The sequence below is a fragment of the Nerophis lumbriciformis genome, linkage group LG09 (genome assembly GCF_033978685.3).
Source record: "Nerophis lumbriciformis linkage group LG09, RoL_Nlum_v2.1, whole genome shotgun sequence".
Taxonomy (NCBI): domain Eukaryota; kingdom Metazoa; phylum Chordata; class Actinopteri; order Syngnathiformes; family Syngnathidae; genus Nerophis; species Nerophis lumbriciformis.
Window position 1 is genome coordinate 14,371,907 of NC_084556.2, and position 17,507 is coordinate 14,389,413.

Here is a 17,507-nt window from a genome sequence, read left to right on the forward strand (position 1 = left end):
CCTGGGAGGTGAGGGGAGCAGTGAGCAGCAGCGGTGGCCGCGCTCGGGAATCATTTTGATTATATAACCCCCAATTGCAACCCTTGATGCTGAGTGCCAAACAGGGAGGCAATGGGTCCCATTTTTATCGTCTTTGGTATGACTGGGAGAGATGCAAAGAAACAATAATATTGCGGTGGGTGAATATGAACGTCCTGTCAAAAGAATGTTTTTTGAAATCAGATTAATCATATTTTTGAATTGGATTACTCCTGATTAATGACAGTCAATTAATTGTGAACATAATTTAAATTAACCCAAAAAAGAGACCAATTATGTGATTAATCTGCAACTGTACATGCATAATGTGATGCTTGTTTTGTGCTTGATTACTGTATTTTTCACAGCCGTAATAGAAGATGTTATTTTTTGACGCAGTTCTTCATTGACCCTAAAATGTAGAGGAAACAAACCCATGAATGCCAAATAACTAATTGGACACTTCATTAGGTACACTTGCAATGGTATATTGTGTCAACTCCTACAGTATATGGGAGAGATGCAAAGAAACAAGAATATTTCGGTGGATGAATGTGAATGTTCTGTCAAAAGATTTTTTTTTTTTAAATCAGATTAATCACATTTTTAAATTGGATTACTCCTGATTAATGACAGTCAATTAATTGTGAACATAATTTAAATTAACCCAAAAAAGAGACCAATTACAGTATGTGATTAATCTGCAACTGTACATGCATAATGTGATGCTTGTTTTGTGCTTGATTACTGTATTTTTCACAGCCGTAATAGAAGATGTTATTTTTTGACACAGCTCTTCAATGACCCTAGAATGTACAGGAAACAAACCCATGAACGCCAAAGAACTAATAGGACACCTCATTAGGTACACTTACAATAAACTCCAGTATGGGTAAATTACAAAGTATAGTACCTAATATTTACACAGGATGACTTTTACATTGTGACTGTTTTTATTATAGCCCTTTTACCCCACAAATTTCCAACAGTGTGTTATTATTTAGAATAAAAATGACACAATAACATGTCTACTGCATGATGGCCACAACATTAGGAGCACAATCTCATGAGGTATTACACGGACACAGGAGCTTGATTAAAAAGAAACAACATTAAAAAAAATAAAAATAAATACTTGTGATGAGATGGCGACTTGTCCAGGGTGTACCCCGCCTTCCGCCCGATAGTAGCTGAGATAGGCTCCAGCACCCCCCGCGACCTTGAAGAGAATAAGCGGTAGAAAATGGATGGACTTACATAAATAGTAGGAAACAAAGGTGCGTTTAGTGTTGGTGATTTTTTGTTTTAATCCATAACACTCATATGAACATAACATACTATCAAATGCAGGAGTCAGCAACATTCTGCATCAAAAAAGCCATTAGTGCCCATTTCCACCAAGTCAAACCCCACTGAAGCCAGAACATTCAATTCAATTCCAAGTTTTTTGGCTTAACACAGTAAAAAACACACGTTTCCCTGTAGATCGGATTCTTTCTTGCTGTTCTCGCAACGGCAAGTAGTGCAAAATTGCATTTTAAATTTAATAAAAAGTGCTATATATATATATATATATATATATATATATATATATATATATATATATATATATATATATATATATATATATATATATATATATACACTAGAGATGCGCGGTTTGCGGGCACAACCGCGGAGTCCGCGGATTATCCGCGGATCGGGCGGATGAAATTTAAAAAAATTAGATTTTATCGCGGGTCGGGTCGGGTCGGGTGGTTAAAAAAAAATTAGATTTTAAATAGATTCAGGCGGGTGGCAGTTAAACCAATTCGGAAATATATATACATAGTTAAATGTTGTTACCCACATACGAAAAACGAGCAGGCACCTGCTGCATATGCCACAACAGAAGAAAAAAAAAAAAAGAGATGGACACTTTTACGGAGCGGAGAAGTGACGCCTCGCCGGGGTCCGGGACCGAGGCCCCTTCCCCCGAGGGGGCCCCACCGGGAGCCGTAGCTGAGGCGATCCGCGAGAAGGGCCCGACGCACGTCCAGGGTCACCACCGCGCCCACCGCACCGACACCCCGCCTCGTCCGCCTTCGCCGCGGCCGGCGTCACGCGCAGCAGGTAAGCAGCTTACCTGCCCGCCACCCCCGTGGCCGGGGGCTCGTAACAGGGGTCACTCCGCGCGCTTCGCCCGCGCAGCTTACCTGCCCGCCACCCCTGTTGCCGGGGGCGCGTAACAGGGGTCACTCCGCGCGCAGTGCGCTCACGAAAGGGGTGGGGCTCACCCTGGTTGATACAGACAGCAGCTAGGACGGTGGCCATGGAAGTTGGAACCCGCTAAGGAGTGTGTAACAACCCACCTGCCGAATCAACTAGCCCTGAAAATGGATGGCGCTGGAGCGTCGGGCCCATATACCCGGCCGTCGCCTGCAGCGAGACGCGCTTGGAGGTGCGCTCAGCGCGGCTCCCATATGATTGCGCACTGGTGTGCGTCTGGGTCGTGACAGCGTGGCACGCGAATGTCTGTGCTGCATTGGATCAGTCTCCTTTCTTTAACAGGCAAAAGCTTTATAACCTCACTAATGCCTTGCATCGTCTATATTAGATATATAACAACGGGCGGATGCGGGCGGATGCGGTTCTGATCAAATGTTAGATCGGGTGGATTGCGGATGATTGACGACTTTCTGATGCGGTTGCGGATTAAATAATTGCCTATCCGCGCATCTCTAATATACACAATAATAGTGCAATAGAAGCTGTGCATTTTTTTAATGTGCAATTGAGATGTAAACATGGACTGTCCAGTGTCATGAGGTCTCAGTGTCATGAGGTCTGTCATTCACATCAAAACTGTTTGCCCACTAAAGTGAAGGTAAAAGTACATATACAGTTGCCTTTAACATACTGGCACGTTCCTTTCCTAACCTGTTTTTTTTGTTTTTGTTTTGTTTTTTGCATGTTTCGTTGTTTCTCCCCGTGTCCTGGTTGACTCACCGTAAAACACTGCCCCTAGCGCCTCCGTGGAGAATTGACTGGCACGCGCTTCAGTTTGAAATGTTCATGACATAAGGCAACAGTATCCCACACTTCTCTTATTTAAAGTCCATCTGTACAGCAGATATGGGCATCTACAGCAACAATATGATTTGCCTAAATATGATTTAAAAAAATAAATAAATACATGAAATGCTCATTACAGTGTTTGAAGGGACAGCATAGTGAGTTCAGTACACCAAAACATAAAGGAGGATAAAACGGGAAAGTTGCAAAACTCTAGTCTAGCTCTATTAGGGTTGCGCGTTATAGACGATATATGACATAAAAGATATCAATTTGGCCGAGGATAGAGCTTTTAATACTATCATCACATCGTGATAATGCATGTTGACGACGCGTTCCAGCTGTGTCCCGCAAATTTGAATATTAGAATTGTATCCAATAGGGAATAAATACTTCTGTTTTTAAGATTATACATCGTGTTCTCTTTAAACATCTTCTGGCTCCAGACTAAACGAATACGACAATAGCAACAAGCGAAATAAACCCGTCCTCAACCCAATGTAACGTCCTCACTAGACATCTTCTAAATCACTGATGTTCTACTTGCTGCATGGCGGTAAAGAAACAATGTTTCTTATAATCACTGGAGGACTATGATGCTAGTGCATGCTACATAACACTCCATAGGTGTCATGATCTGACATCTCTGCTGACGCCTGTCTGCTTTATGTTGCAGTGCCTGTTTTTTGGGTCACGGGGCGAGCCACCTTCGCGCAGACCTGTTACCAATTTCTCCTGACTACCTAAGCTCTACAGTCCATTCACTTGGCGCCAGTGGGTTCCTGATGGTTCACCCTTCCAGTCAAGTTTATCTCCTCTGCTTTGGCTACGCTCACACTTCTTGTTGCTGTGGCTGCCGTGTAGTGTTAACTGTTTCATCTCCACTCCTTTCAAGGGCAATTTCTATTTCTCCACACCATTTGTGTGCATCTTGAGTTATTTTTCATCACTATATATATGCATATGTATGAATATGTGCATGTGTGTGGATATATACATATATATAAATATATATCTTCTTTTTTTAATCTTTTTTTACTATTTATATTATTGTGTATGCACCTTAGGGGAACTACTCCAATTTCGTTGTTCTTTGAACCTGTTCACTGTAGTAATGACAATAAAACTCTATTATATTATATTCTATTCTATTCCTTTTTTGAGTGCTCTTTTGTTATTATTCTTATTTTTTCCGCTTCTTTTAAAGCCCATCAGGACAAAAGGAGGATACAAAAAAGCATAGCTACCCGCTAAAATAGATCTCTTGGATGCAGACAGAGATGGGTGAATTGATACAAATATTGTCAGTAACAAAACAAGTATAGTATCAGTATATGGACGATACTACAGGGATTAGATCGATATTTCATTATCATCAAAAATGTGTTCTTTGTAATTTTTGTTAGTTTACAAATTCGGGAAATCATTTACCAGTACTTAAATATTTTTCGATATTGACTTTTTTTTTTCTAATAATTGTTGACTTTATTACAACTTTTGCATGCAATGATAGTTAACAATAGAACAATTAAAAAAATGTATATTTTATTACACCACCATTCTGTGTTTTGTCCCTTCCAAAGGTTTCTTCTTTTTCCCATGTTGGGCTTTTGGAGTTTTTCCTTGCCCAGATGCGAGTTCAGATCAGGGGATGTTGTTGTGGTTTTAGGCCTTGAAGGCAATTGTTACTGAAGGCTATATAAATAAAGTCTGATTGATTGTCTGATTATAATTGAGATCAAAAATGGAATCATTCAATGATCTTGACTTTTTTAAAGATCAGTATCAGCCTTGGTATCACCAAGGCTGATACTGATCACCAAATCACCAAAAATGATTCCCGGGCGAGGCACCGCTGCTGCCCACTGCTCCCCTCACCTCCCAGGGGTTGAACAAGGGGATGGGTCAAATGCAGAGGACAAATTTCACCACACCGAGTGTGTGTGTGTGACAATCATTGGTACTTTAACTTAACCTGGTATGATCAACACTGCCCCTGTCACTACTTGGTATTGGATCGATCCTCAAATTTGTAGTATCGCCCAAAACTAATGTAACGTTTCCAAACAAGAGTAGAATATGTACATTTTAACAGAAATGTTACAACAGTTTTGAAATAGTTATATTATTATTAATATTGAGACATATATCTTTGCCAATATATCTCATCTACCCCTCGGTGGCAAGGCCCCGGGGGTAGATGAGATCCGCCCGGAGTTCCTTAAGGCTCTGGATGCTGTGGGGCTGTCTTGGTTGACAAGACTCTGCAGCATCGCGTGGACATCGGGGGCGGTACCACTGGATTGGCAGACCGGGGTGGTGGTTCCTCTCTTTAAGAAGGGGAACCGGAGGGTGTGTTCTAACTATCGTGGGATCACACTCCTCAGCCTTCCCGGAAAGGTCTATTCAGGCGTACTGGAGAGGAGGCTACGCCGGATAGTCGAACCTCGGATTCAGGAGGAACAGTGTGGTTTTCGTCCTGGTCGTGGAACTGTGGACCAGCTTTATACTCTCGGCAGGGTCCTTGAGGGTGCATGGGAGTTTGCCCAACCAGTCTCCATGTGTTTTGTGGACTTGGAGAAGGCATTCGACCGTGTCCCTCGGGAAGTCCTGTGGGGAGTGCTCAGAGAGTATGGGGTATCGGACTGTCTGATTGTGGCAGTCCGCTCCCTGTATGATCAGTGCCAGAGCTTGGTCCGCATTGCCGGTAGTAAGTCGGACACGTTTCCAGTGAGGGTTGGACTCCGCCAAGGCTGCCCTTTGTCACCGATTCTGTTCATAACCTTTATGGACAGAATTTCTAGGCGCAGTCAAGGCGTTGAGGGGATCTGGTTTGGTGGCTGCAGGATTAGGTCTCTGCTTTTTGCAGATGATGTGGTCCTGATGGCTTCATCTGGCCAGGATCTTCAGCTCTCACTGGATCGGTTCGCAGCTGAGTGTGAAGCGACTGGGATGAGAATCAGCACCTCCAAGTCCGAGTCCATGGTTCTCGCCCGGAAAAGGGTGGAGTGCCATATCCGGGTTGGGGAGGAGATCTTGCCCCAAGTGGAGGAGTTCAAGTACCTCGGAGTCTTGTTCACGAGTGAGGGAAGAGTGAATCGTGAGATCGACAGGCGGATTGGTGCGGCGTCTTCAGTAATGCGGACGCTGTATCGGTCCGTTGTGGTGAAGAAGGAGCTGAGCCGGAAGGCAAAGCTCTCAATTTACCGGTCGATCTACGTTCCCATCCTCACCTATGGTCATGAGCTTTAGGTTATGACCGAAAGGACAAGATCACGGGTACAAGCGGTCGAAACGGGTGGCGGGGCTCTCCCTTAGAGATAGGGTGAGAAGCTCTGCCATCCGGGAGGAGCTCAAAGTAAAGCCGCTGCTCCTCCACATCGAGAGGAGCCAGATGAGGTGGTTCAGGCATCTGGTCAGGATGCCACCCGAACGCCTCCCTAGGGAGGTGTTTAGGGCACGTCCGACCGGTAGGAGGCCGCGGGGAAGACCCAGGACACGTTGGGAAGACTATGTCTCCCTGGTGGCCTGGGAACGCCTCGGGGTCCCACAGGAAGAGCTGGACGAAGTGGCTGGGGAGAGGGAAGTCTGGGCTTCCTTGCTTAGGCTGCTGCCCCCGCGACCCGACCTCGGATAAGCGGAAGAAGATGGATGGATGGATGGATATCTTTGCCAAAAGAAGCTACAATATGTATTGCGTTATAGACTTTAGACCATATCGCACATCCTTTAGCGCAATACTAAAAATGTATCTAAAAAAAAAGTAATAATTCTAAAATATTTCATAAGGGAAAATATAATCTAGGTATTGTTTTTAGTATGTTTTTTAAAATATTTTTGGTCAAGTTAAAAAAGTTTGTCCAAGACCTTGGTTCTGGGTTACAAAATGTGTCATGTCTGGGATGTTTGTTCCCTTTGTGATGCATATTTGAAGTACATGTATTTTGTCTTCCTTACCATTGATTTGTGTAGAATATACTGCATTTCTATGTTATGGCAATATATGTTAGTATGCTTGGGGGAACTAAACACTGAATTTCCAACATGAGCTTTAGGGATTCAACAATATCATCAGAGATACCGTAAGCATTATTTGTTAAGGTGGTATTTTCCATCTTGTGTGCAGCGTACAGTACCTAAGATTGGGTACTGCACCTTTAATAATGCAACATCATCATGCAGTAGTTCTGAGCGCATTAAACAATACATGAAACCAACATCTGACATTTACACGCCTTTTTATTGATCAACCAGCGGCTTTATTTCAGCGCCGCATTACTTTTTCATTCCGACCGCTATCACAGTCATTTGTTATCAAAAATTAATGTGTGAGGCAGGGAGAGCGAGAGAGAAATACAGGATGGTCTTCTGACGGCATTCAAATGCAGGGACTGCTGATTACGCAATGTCATATTTCATCACTTGATGTAACAATCCCAAAACGATTCTTTAAATAACAAGCAATCAAAAGTGAATCACTGCGGACACATTTATTATGAAGGATGTCTTGGGTTTGATGAATGAATAAAGTTTGCTTTGTTAATATGTCATAAAACTGGAACTGAACAGGACCTGAAAAATAACATAGCATTACTGTCTGATCCACTTTTGGTGCTTTTAGCTTCAACGCCACACCCAAAGACTATATTCATATTTGCTTTTTAGGCTTGGACACACATTATTTGCAAATTGTCGCTTTCTAAATTAAATGTGAACACTGTATGTTAAATCAAAGTAGCAAATAATTTAACATTCATATTTGTGGGAACCAATGGAAACCGTGTTGGCATTATGAGAATAAACACGTAAATACTCTAAATAGTAGGGCTGTGAATCTTTGGGTGTCCCACGATTCGATTCAATATCGATTCTTGGGGTCACGATTCGATTCAAAATCGTTTTTTTTTCAATTCAACACGACTCTCGATTCAAAAACGATTTTTTTTCCCGATTCAAAAGGATTCTCTATTCATTCAATACATAGGATTTCAGCAGGATCCCAGTCTGCTGACATGCAAGCAGAGTAGTAGATTTTTGTAAAAAGCTTTTATAATTGTAAAGGACAATGTTTTATCAACTGATTGCAATAATGTAAATTTGTTTTAACTATTAAATGAACCAAAAATATGACTTATTTTATCTTTGTGAAAATATTGGACACAGTGTGTTGTTAAGCTTATGAGATGCGATGCAAGTGTAAGCCACTGTGACACTATTGTTCTTTTTTTTATTTTTATAAATGTCTAATGATAATGTCAATGAGGGATTTTTAATCACTGCTATGTTGAAATTGTAACTAATATTGATACTGTTCTTGATAATATTCATTTTTGTTTCACTACTTTTGGTTTGTTCTGTGTCGTGTTTGTGTCTCCTCTCAATTGTTCTGTTTATTGCTGTTCTGAGTGTTGCTGGGTCGGGTTTGGTTTTGAAATTGGATTGCATTGTTATGGTATTGCTGTGTATTGTTTTGTTGGATCGATTAATAAAAAAAATAAAAAAAATAATAATAATAAAAAAAAAATCTATTTTTTAAAAGTGAGAATCCCGATTCCAATTCAAATCATTTTTTTCCCACACTCCTACTAAATAACAACATTACCGCCAATTCTAACGGTAACTTAAAGGGGAACTGCACTTTTTCTTGGAATTTTGCCTATTATTAACAATCATTATGTAAGACAAAAACACCTATGTTTTTCTTTTTTATGCATTCTAAATAGTTAATACAAGTCTGCTTACAATGGAGCTCTATTCGGCTTATAAAAGCCCTTGAAAAACACCCAAGAATAAGGTTTTATATCAAGTTAAAGTTAAAAAAGTTAAAGTACCACTGATAGTCACACACACACTAGGTGTGGTTTGACCCATCCCCTTGTTCCACCCCCTGGGAGGTGAGGGGAGCAGTGATCAGCGCCCGGGAATGATTTTGGTGATGTAACCCCCAATTCCAACCCTTGATGCTGTCAGCTAATGGGTCCCATTTTTATAGTCTTTGTGTTTGAACTCACAACCTACCGATCTTAGGGCGGACACTCTAACCACTAGGCCACTGAGCATGTACATGTTGTAAGTATCCATGTAATGTAGTAACGGGCACATTGGTTGTCAGATTGTACCAACTAGTGGGAATACGTCCTCATCCTTCTACTATCCAGGTGAGAGGCATCATTTATGATCTACAATAAACTTCCACAAGCAAGGAAGCGAGGAAGCAGCTCACAAGCCGATGATGTCAACATTGGCACACAAGGTAGCGATCACAGCGCGTTTGTCTGCGTTATAATAACAATATCACAATATCACTAATACTCGGTTATTATTCAAGTCATGAAAAGTAAATGGAGTATTGTTGGCCCTTTTTGGATTTTTTTTTATTGGGTTTTATGGGCGGAATAGAGGACCTCCTAATGGCTCCGCTGTAAGCGGACTTTTATTTACGTTTATTTACGAGTTAGAATGCATACAAAAAAAAAATATATCCGTCGTCATGTCTTCTATAATGATTGTGTTTGATAGGCAAAACTCCATCAACAAGTGCAGTTCCCCTTTAAAGGAGCTGTTTGCAACATTTACACAGATGCCTAGAGGGCGCTAACTTTCCAATGTATTTTACACAGTATATCCCGCCCTCTTACGGCTTCTAGGACGTAATAAAGTAACTACGCACCTACGTAACACATGCACAGGCATTAGCTCTGCGTCTTGTTAGCTAATGATACTGATTTGGAGAGTAAGCGGTAGTTATCATTAAATGTATATTATATCACAATAACAACATGACTGCGAATTGTTCTTGGACTGCTTCTGTTTGTGTGCACACGCTCCCTGCGTGTACGTTGACGTGACCGGGGTGAGTGACAGCAGTAAACACCAATCATTTGATTTCATTTTATTCGGACCGGGAACATTTTTTATTACATAAGCTTTGCAATTATGAAAAATATAGACAATTGTCTAACACAGTGTTTTTCAACCTTTTTTGAGCCAAGGCCCATTTTTTTCGTTGAAAAAATCCGGAGGCACACCACCGGCAGAAATCATTAAAAAAGGAAACTCAGCAGACAATAAAAAGTTGTTGTCCCAATTGTTGGATATTAATTCAAACCATAACCAACCATGCATCAATATAGCTCTTGTCTCAATGTAGGTGTACTGTCACCACCTGTCACATCACGCCGTGCCTTATTTTGAGTTGTTTGCTGTTTTTCCGTGTGTAGTGTTTTAGTTCTTGTCTTGCGCTCCTATTTTGGTGGCTTTTCCTGTTGCAGTTTCATGTCTTCCTTTGAGCGCTATTCCCCGCACCTGCTTTGTTTTAGCAATCAAGAATATTTAAGTTGTTGCTATCTTTTTTGTGTGGACATTGTTGTCATGTCATGTACGGATGTACTTTGTAAACGCCGTCTCTGCTGTAAGTTTTTGCTGTCGTCCAGCATTCTGTTTTTGTTTACTTTGTAGCCATTTCAGTTTTAGTTTCATTCTGCATAGCCTTCCCTAAGCTTTAATGCCTTTTCTTAGGGGCACTCACCTTTTGTTTATTTTTGATTTAAGCATTAGACACCTTTTTACCTGCACGCATATTGTGATCATGACGTGTTCCCGACATCTACAAAGCAATGAGCTACCGGCTTCCACCTACTGATATGGTATGGTATAACATGGTTACTCTGCCAAGCTCTAGACAGCACAGACACTCAACAACGGCACATTGATTATAATTACTGGTTTGCAAACAATATTTTTAAGCCAAATAGGTGAAACTACATAAAATCCCACGGCACACCAGACTGTATCTCACGGCACACTAGTGTGCCGCGGCACAGTGGTTGAAAAATACTGGTCTAACAAATGTGTTCTGTTAAACCACTAATGGTAACATAAGCCAGCCAATGTTGTTGTTACATGTTTTGCTTTGAAAAGTGTAACTGTGAGTTAGTTGCAAACAGTTCCTTTAACACAGGAGATGTCCAGGCTGGTCCACCAATTTTTATTGTATTGTATTCCAACTAAATTAATAGTAAATAATAATAATATATGTTTTCTAAATAAACTGTCAATAAAATGTAAGTGCAAATGAAAATACGGCTTTACCACTAATTTTTGCGCTCAAGAAACTTGTCTGTGACTTTAGCTTCTTTGTTCGATATGCGACTCTTACTTACCACAGCTGATAAAACAGATATTTTTTAGTAGCCCTCTAGGAATATGCTCGCGGCCCAACAATCGACCCTGCCCCTATGGTTAAGAGACACTGTTTTAGGCCATCTCTGTACTAATTTGCTGCACGTATATACGTCAGCAGCCAAAATAATCTTTTGTAACATGTAACCAGTTTTGAAAAGGTTTTTTTTATGATTTTTATACCAAATACTGTAATATATTTCAAGAATTTGATGGAATCAAGAATAAATTCTGAATCAAATCATCACCGCAAAATTGGAAAGAATTGAATCTGAGTTGCTGACCCTGGAACAGGTTATTATTACCGTATTTTTCGGAGTATAAGTCGCACCGGAGTATAAGTCGCACCTGCCGAAAATGCATAATAAAGAAGGAAAAGACATATATAAGTCGCACTGGAGTATAAGTCGCATTTTTTGGGGAAATGTATTTGATAAAAGCCAACACCAAAAATAGACATTTGAAAGGCAATTTAAAATAAATAAAGAATAGTGAACAACAGGCTGAATAAGTGTACACTATATGAGGCATAAATAACCAACTGAGAACGTGCCTGGTATGTTAACGTAACATAATATGGTAAGAGTCATTCAAATAACTATAACATATAGAACATGCTATACGTTTACCAAACAATCTGTCACTCCTAATCGCTAAATCCCATGAAATCTTATAAGTCTAGTCTCTTACGTGAATGAGATAAATAATATTATTTGACATTTTACGGTAATGTGTTAATAATTTCACACATAAGTCGCTCCTGAGTATAAGTCGCACCCCCGGCCAAACTATGAAAAAAACTGCGACTTATAGTCCGAAAAATACGGTACTTCAATTGTTTCCAATTGGACAACATCTGAACAAATATATCATGTTTTTGTTTGAAATTAATGTCTCCCTGAATAAACAGCAGCCTAAGAGTGGTGTGGAGCCACTGCATTGCTACTCTAATAAATAATCCAGTCGTATTGATCACCTTGTATGTTTTCATGATCATCATCCTGCTTGGTCTCATTCATCCGTTCCCTGTAATTGGTCTCATTTTCTTAGTCTTACAAAGTCTGTTTTGAGTGAACAGTTGTAATTAATTGGAGGCCATTATTTGGCAAACTCTACTTTCTGCAGGATGTAATCAGCAGAAGCATTCATTAAGACTTAGAAGGTGAGCGTGGAGATGAGAGGCGGCGTGATAATGATGGATGGCGCGGAGCTACTGTACGCGTGCCTCCATGGGAACAATGGAATGCTGGGACGCTTTTCAATTATGTCCATTTAGGGAAGTACAATTACCAGTGCGAGATAAGGGGACATGCTTCGGAAATCAAATGATTGTAATTAGTTCATAATTCTCCAAAAAGGCGATTTAATTAAACATGTCATGATATGCAGTCGTCATTTGATGCAACGCAAGCAGATTGGAGTCAGAACGCAAATTGTTTATTTTTCAACTCTGTGAAGCGCACATTTTGTAGTTCAAAGTGGTCCCAATGACTCACAAAAGCATAACGCAACACATGTGTATTATTTTTGACCACGGAGCGCTCACTGCTTCTATAAATACTCACCGGCACCCACGTGAGATGGACCCACTGTACTTCATCAGCTTCAACGCGTGGTCGCTATGGTAACCACTTACAGTAGGAGAAACTCAGAATGTGTGCGTGTGTGTGTCTAAACTTTGAACATTTGGGACGTCAATGGAAGAAACTGGATACCCAGCAGGCACAAGACATTCAAACCTTGTTGAGAACTTGTTGAATTAGGTCCTGACGTTGAGCAACTCAAACCTAACCATGGAACAACATGCTTATTCAATGTTAGGTACTGACGTTGATCTGACCATTGAATTTTGGTCATTTCCCAGTCAATATTCTACAAACCCCGTTTCCATATGAGTTGGGAAATTGTGTTAGATGTAAATATAAACGGAATACAATGACTTGCAAATCCTTTTCAACCCATATTCAGTTGAATGCGCTGCAAAGACAAGATATTTGATGTTCAAACTCATACACTTTATTTTATTTTTTTGCAAATAATAATCATTGTAGAATTTCATGGCTGCAACACATGCCAAAGTACTTGGGAAAGAGCATGTTCACCACTGTGTTACATGGCCTATCCTTTTAACAATACTCAGTAAACGTTTGGGAACTGAGGAGACACGTTTTTTAAGCTTCTCAGGTGGAATTATTTCCCATTCTTGCTTGATGTACAGATTAAGTTGTTCAACAGTCCGGGGGTCTCCGTTGTGGTATTTTAGGCTTCATAATGCGCCACACATTTTCAATGGGAGACAGGTCTGGACTACAGGCAGGCCAGTCTAGTACCCGCACTCTTTTACTATGAAGCCACGTTGATGTAACACGTGGCTTGGCATTGTCTTGCTGAAATAAGCAGGGGCGTCCATGGTAACGTTGCTTGGATGGCAACATATGTTGCTCCAAAACCTGTACGTACCTTTCATCATTAATGGCGTCTTCACAGATGTGTAAGTTACCCATGTTTTGGGCACTAATACACCCCCATAACATCATAGATGCTGGCTTTTCAACTTTGCGCCTATAACAATCCGGATGGTTCTTTTCCTCGTTGGTCCGGAGGACACGACGTCCACAGTTTCCAAAAACAATTTGAAATGTGGACTCGTCAGACCACAGAACACTTTTCCACTTTGTATCAGTCCATCTTAGATGAGCTCAGGCTCAGCGAAGCCGACGGCGTTTCTGGGTGTTGTTGATAAACGGTTTTCGCCGTGCATAGGAGAGTTTTAACTTGCACTTACAGATGTAGCGACCAACTGTAGTTACTGGCAGTGGGTTTCTGAAGTGTTCCTGAGCCCATGTGGTGATATCCTTTACACACTGATGTCGCATGTTGATGCAGAACAGCCTGAGGGATCGAAGGTCACGGGCTTAGCTGCTTACGTGCAGTGATTTCTCCAGATTCTCTGAACCCTTTGATGATATTACGGACCGTAGATGGTGAAATCCCTAAATTCCTTGCAATAGCTGGTTGAAAAAAAGTTTCTTTTTAAACTGTTCAACAATTTGCTCACACATTTGTTGAGAAAGTGGTGACCCTCGCCCCATCCTTGTTTGTGAATGACTGCGCATTTCGTAGAATCTACTTTTATACCCAATCATGGCACCCACCTGTTCCCAATTTGCCTGTTCACCTGTGGGATGTTCCAAATAAGTGTTTGATGAGCATTCCTCAACTTTATCAGTATTTATTTCCACCTTTCCCAAATTCTTTGTCACATGTTGCTGGCATCAAATTCTAAAGTTAATGATTATTTGCAACAAAAAAAAAAAAGTTTATCAGTTTGAACATCAAATATGTTGTCTTTGTAGCGCATTCAACTGAATATGGGTTGAAAATGATTTGCAAATCATTGTATTCCGTTTATATTTCCATCTAATACAATTTCCCAACTCATATGGAAACGGGGTTTGTACAACATAAATACAACGTTGACACAACATCCATACAACAACGTTTATTCAATGTCAGGTTGTGACGTTGATTTGACCATTGAAATGTGGTTGTTTCCTAACGAACAACGTGGATCCAACGGTGGACATCAACGTTGTGTCAATTTAAAAATACAACTATTTTGCAACGTTGTTTCAAAGTCAGTTTTAAAGGACATGTATGTATAATCAACGTTGTATCAATGTCCTGTGCCTGTTGGTTATGGCTGTTGAGGAGAACTCAGAAAGTCAAACCACCTTTAAGACCCACCAACAATCTCTAAGATAATAAGACTTTGCAGTTGTACAGAAAACAAATCATTAATGGAGGAATCACATTTGAATGGCTGATAGTTCAATGAGTAATGTTGTTGCTGTCTGAACAGTGTTCAGATCCCAGTCATATTATTAGTTTTTAATTTTGATAGTGTTTTATACAATACTGGCCCTTACAGTGTTTGCTGATAAAAAGTTGGGCACTAGGACAAAATCCTGAATCAAAACCCTATCAATAAATGGAAACCGTAACGTGTAATTAAAACCCTAAATTGGAACCCTAACTCGAGAGCCAATCCCTAAAGTGGAACCTCACTCTAAATTGAAACCCAAAACTAAAACCTATTCACTAATTTCAAACCATAACCCTGAATTATAACCATTACCCTAATTTGAAACCGTCACCCAAAACCCAATCCCTGAAAAGAAACTCTTACTCCAATTTAAAACCCTAAATTGAAACACAGGAAATCGGCATAGAAAACACATCGATAGATGGATGGAAATTGAAACCAATTTCCTAATTTGAAACCCAAAACTGGAAACCTGAAAGCTTAACTTGAAACCATAATACTAATTCTGAACCCTAACTCGAACCCTAAACCCTAAAGTGAAACTCCAACTCTAAATTTAAACCCGTTCACTAAATTGAAACCCTAACCCTAAATCAAAACCGTAACTCAAAATCCAATCCCCAGTGTGAAACTCTCACTCTAAAATTAAACCCTAAATTGGAAACCCAGATTTAAACTGCTACCCTTAATTGGGACCCTAAATTGTAACTCGTGCTGCGTGATGTAACGGTATGTATATCAAAATATGACATAAAATGTCTATTGTGCTATATAATTATTTAATTTTTATAAAATAATTTTACATCTGAGCTGTTGCTAATGTAACTGCAGCAACTTTTTTTGTCACTTGAAAGAACTTCACGACAAGAACCCGTGAAAGATGGAAGGCACAATGGAAGCTAAACCAACAAAAAACAGAAGATTTTGGTGCCACAAAGAAGAAAAAATAACTTCTATGCTGGAATTAAAAAAATTAGACATCGACCAAACAGCGATAATCTGAAAAACATGTTGCCAACATATATATATATATATATATATATATATATATACAGTATATATATATATATATATATATATATATATATATATATATATATATATATATATATATATATAAAGAAAGGCTGTAAAAAAAACTCATGCATGAACCTTTCAATTGAAAATATGGGATACGGACTTGAGTTTTTCTTTTACAGCCTTTCTTCGTGTGGAATGAGTACAAAAAAGTACATTTAAAGTACTAAAACTCAAGCTCGTCGTTTATTTTGCTCAGCTTGCTTTTACTTTTGTTTGACGACTTAGAATGTTTAAGAAAATTACATGTGTGCGCTTGCACTTTAACCACCTCCAATGGATTGTACATCAGGAGAAATGGCAGACACAGTTGCCATGGAGACAGAACCTTCTAGCGAGATAAAGTAAAAGTTGATTTAGAAAGAAAAAGGCTGCACTTTCTTGGCTAACCTTTCGGACTGGACTGCGAAAAGTATATCACGAAGAGCTCACAAAGAAGCAACTTTTCAGTAGTCATTACACATGCAGACTTTAGCATGTTATCAGTTGTCTAAACCAGTGTTTCTTATTGTTGGGCCGCAAGCGCTCCCTGGAGGGCTGCCAAAACATGACATTCTCAAACAATCAGAAGAAGTCTGGAGCTAAAGTCATAAAGAAGTTTCTCAAGCGCAAACAATATGACTAAAGTGGTGAAGATTTATTTTCATTTGCACTTACATTGTATTGATAGTTTATTTAATAAACATATAGTATCAATATTATTATTCATTGTTGATTTAGTTAGAATATATTTTAGCACTGCGTAACTGTATGGATTGTTTTTTCATCAGTTTTTTTGAGTCTCTTCTTTTACAGTATATTTGATTAATATTTATTTTTGTAATCAGCCTGACCTAAGCCTTGATAATAATATTTGTGATTAACACATGGTTTCATATCAATTGACAGGGTTGTTCACCTGTTAAACTGTAAGTAGGTAACATATAAATATTAAATCCGATTAAAATCGAGATTAATATTACTAATTCAATGGTAATAATTGAGTGGCCGTGGGCCACTCTCTATAGTGGAAAAAATGGTCAAAAAGGTTAAGAATTCCTGGACTAAATAATAATTACATAGAAGCCACTTTGATATTCTTAATCTGTTTTTATTTTTTATCAATAAACATGCCAAAACCAATGTACTGTAGGTCAAGATGTGCTAAGACAAGCTAACCTTATTTAAAGCTATATCAACTTTGTCTTATAGCTGACAAAGCAAATAGTTATTTAGGGGCGGTATGGCGTAGTGGGTAGAGCAACCGTGCCAGAAACCTGAGGGTTGCAGGTTCACTCCCCGGCTCTTACCATCCAAAATCGCTGCCGTTGTGTCCTTGGGCAGGACACTTCACCCTTGCCCCCGGTGCCAC